This window comes from Eupeodes corollae, chromosome 1, assembly GCF_945859685.1.
Source record: "Eupeodes corollae chromosome 1, idEupCoro1.1, whole genome shotgun sequence".
Lineage (NCBI taxonomy): Eukaryota > Metazoa > Arthropoda > Insecta > Diptera > Syrphidae > Eupeodes > Eupeodes corollae.
This window is the reverse complement of record NC_079147.1, coordinates 15,091,398-15,095,044: the sequence shown is the minus strand read 5'-3', so window position 1 is coordinate 15,095,044 and position 3,647 is coordinate 15,091,398. Positions and strand designations below refer to the sequence as shown.

Sequence of the window (3,647 nt, the reverse complement as noted above, 5' to 3'; positions counted from 1 at the left end):
TCCACAATTCTCCATTGGGCAAAGCCAGCGAGATCGGAATTAAATGAGCTTATCATACGCTGCCGTTGAAGTTCCGAACGATAAGGATACAAATCTATTGGGGTTTTTAAATTGGCTTGGGTAGATTTTAGCGCCCGTTGCGGCTATTTTGTTTTGGTGACATTTGTCAAATCTTTTGTTTATTATTCAGGTGTTATTGCCATATCAGGTGTTATTGCCATATCATTACAACTTTATTATCAAAATAAGTGTTTATTAACGCAAACGTTGCGCTCATTTTACAGTAGACGTGGTTGCCCTTCACATCCGACTCTTCAACGTTTGGTGGCCAATTCGAGAGGACTGGTTGAGAAAACAATCAGTCAACACCCCTAAGTCCAATTAACGCAAGATCGGCCGAGAACATCGCCTCGGTCCGTGAAAGCAGAACCCGAGGGAGTCTATTCCTAACATTGCACAAGAATTCGGCCTTCGGCAGAATTCAACTTGACGAATTTTGCGTTGGGACTTGGGTCTACACCCATACAAGATCCAACTGACCCAGACAGAGCCGTTTGTTCGCTTACTGGGCACCAAATCGTTTGTAAGGGGACCTACATTTTTGGCTGAAAAGTTGTCTTAAGTGACGAGGCTCATTTTTGAACGAATGTGTTAACAAGCAAAATTGGCGTATATGAGACGACACAAACCCCCCTGTAGTTCACCAGGTGACAATACATCCCCAAAAAGTTACCGGTTGGTGTGAAAACGACGATAATGTGGTCACCGTCGACAGCGAGCGCTTCGTAACAATGATAACTAATTTGTATGGCCCAAATTGAACAATATGGAACTTGACGATATGTGGTTCAAGGATGGCGACTCTACGTTTAACGTATTTAAAGAGACAGACGCAGGGATCGTTTATGAATACAAGGAAGAGAGTTGGATACTAAACAAAGCCCTGGGACATACCTGCATTAATTTATTTCATCCAATACAATTTTTAATGACCGGTTAGCTAGTTTTTATCAATACCAAAAGTACGCATATTCTATAAAAGAGATTGGTGCTAAGACTCTATAAAATGCTTTTGAAACATCTAGTGCAATAATCTTATTTTCTCCAAAATAATTTAAAGATTAAATCACCGCTACACTTATCGCTACGAAAGCTATTATAGTGCCAGTTATTAAGAAGCCTTCGTTCTTGGAGATATATCTTAAGCTGACAATTAATCACCATTTCCTTGACCTTGAAAAGCAGGGGTTATTAGTGCTAGTTACAGGGGAACGAGGACTCACGTTTTTTAGAGACAGGTTGGAAAATTATGTTTTCATCCACTCGAAAAGAGACTTGTAGAGTAGGAAAGGTGGAAAAGCTAACTCATGATAATTTGGGCTGTCATGGAAGGGGTCTTGGGTTCGATCCCTGCCTGTGCCACCTAAAGTTTTTTCACGCGTACTGTCTCTTGCGAGGAATTGACAAATTCTCCAAGAGTAATTTTCATCATGAAAAGTGCTTCCTCAAATAAACCGTACGGATTCAGCATATAAACTGTAGGTCCCCTCCATCCCTGATAACAGTATTCGTACACAGGAATGGTTGAGAGTTGTAAGTCACTAGGCCTTGGTTCTCGACGAACTGTTGCGCCACCTAATGTTATAAATTTTTTTGATGGGAAATTAATTTGCATTGCTTCCTCTCTTGAAAAATACTTTTTATTAGAAAACCAAGCTTAAGAACTCTTAAACTTAAATGAATATATAACTTACTTGGAATAAACAGCAACACTCCACGCTAAACAAGAAAGATTCTGCACCAGATCTTCCAGCCTTGATTACTCCAATACCCTGATCATTTTCGAGTAGTGCTTCAAATATCGATCACCACTCCATTAGCTGTTTATCGATTATAAGAAATTGTTTGATAGAGTCAACAATAATAATAAAGAGTATCTACAAGAGTTTGAAATCCAAATTTGAGACCGATAGGGCTGCAAATTATAACAAATTCTGATTTCATTGGTGTTCAGTGATGATTTACGGCACCGGGGAATAAGGTAGGATAGACTCTGGCAACTAATCTCTATCGTGCTTGTTGTCTCATAGGATAATGGATCTCCATAAATTCATAACAAAGTTGGACGGATATCCAAACATTGTGGGACTAATAATCAATGCGGGAAAATGGAAGATGCTCATTCTCGGAACCTTTAAGTCATTCTCGTTGACAATTATTGCTCAGCGACCATTAGAGCAAGAATATTGTCTACAAGAGTATCTTGAAAGTATTGTCTCTGTCGAAGTTGTATCTTAACAAGATACAAGGAACTCTTAAACAAAGGACAGTCAATACAGTGGAATCCACTGAATCAAGAGGCAGAAGTGTGGGGAGACCGAGAAGTACGTGTATAAAGACAGTTAAGGAGAAATTGTCGAGATTGATGATAATAGTCTTAAACACTTTCAATAAAAAGAAAAATCTGAGAAAGTAGGTGGGTTATACAACGAATTACTTCATACAAAGACTTCACTACATAAATTGCGTCAGTATTTTCATGAGTTGCCAGTTATTGATATTCAGTTTCTGAGTCAAACTAAATATGATCAATCATTTGAATCAATATCAGATTATTTGTTGCAGTTAAAAGCACACTGATCTTAAACTAATATTTGTAGGTAAACTTTTTGCTATGACTGTGCTTCATGACTAGATACTTGACGTGACTTTTTCAAATATATTTTTTGTTTACTCAGCTGTTTTTGAAAATTATTTAATTAATAATATTATTTTTGTTGCAGAAATTTGCACCAGATAAGAATTTAAGTAATACGGTTCTATGGTGTAATGGTTAGCACTCTGGACTTTGAATCCAGCGATCTGAGTTCAAATCTCGGTAGAACCTTTGAATATAAATCTTTTGCTTACCTTAACAAATTTCAAAAATCTCATTTGATAACATTATTTCGCAGACTTTAAGTTCTTAAGGTAACATACAATACGAATGAATTGAATTTAACACCAGAGAATTAATTATGAATTCTAATTGAATTGTGGTCAGCGATCCCTATTTTTATGCATGCACATTACTATTTTAATTTTACTTCGTATAGTTGTTTATAGTGACTTTTGAAAAAGTAGCGTTATTAAGATTTTTTCCATTTGTATAAAAATTAAACAATTGTTTCTAATTATTTTCTAATTGTAAAGTGTTTAAAATAATATTTATTATTATCAAATTGAATTTATTTTTATCGTAACATTGATTTATACTAAAATATTAAGCAGTTTATTGTGTGTATAAGAACTTGAGTTGTGGATATTAAGAATGTCGATTCCCTATAGATATTTTATTATTGTAAGAGTTTTTTTTATGATATACATCTTGAATGTTTTTAGGGTATTTTAAAAAGTTTTCAAAGTTGATTTAAAATAGGTGATCATTTTTTTTAAGGGAAATCAGTGAGTGGTAATTTGGTTTTAAAGAGGATATCAGGTAACTAACTGCTATTTCATTTTTTTTATAATAAACGCACACTCAAAGGGATATAATACCCTTATTATGTAGACACAGTGTGAGAACTAAGAAAGGGAGAGAGGGTTTGAAAGGAGATGTCGGTGCACATTGGTTTTGAATTCCTGAATATTGCAATAGCTGGGAAAGA

The 3,647-nt window shown here is 35.5% G+C and overlaps 1 non-coding gene across 1 annotated transcript; it reads left to right on the top strand.

Annotated features, from left to right (window-relative positions):
* The first annotated feature begins 2,815 nt into the window (after positions 1-2,815).
* Trnaq-uug (transfer RNA glutamine (anticodon UUG)) lies at positions 2,816-2,887 on the top strand. The gene has a single exon. It is a non-coding gene; the product is annotated as a tRNA-Gln (tRNA).
* The last annotated feature ends 760 nt before the right edge of the window (positions 2,888-3,647 follow it).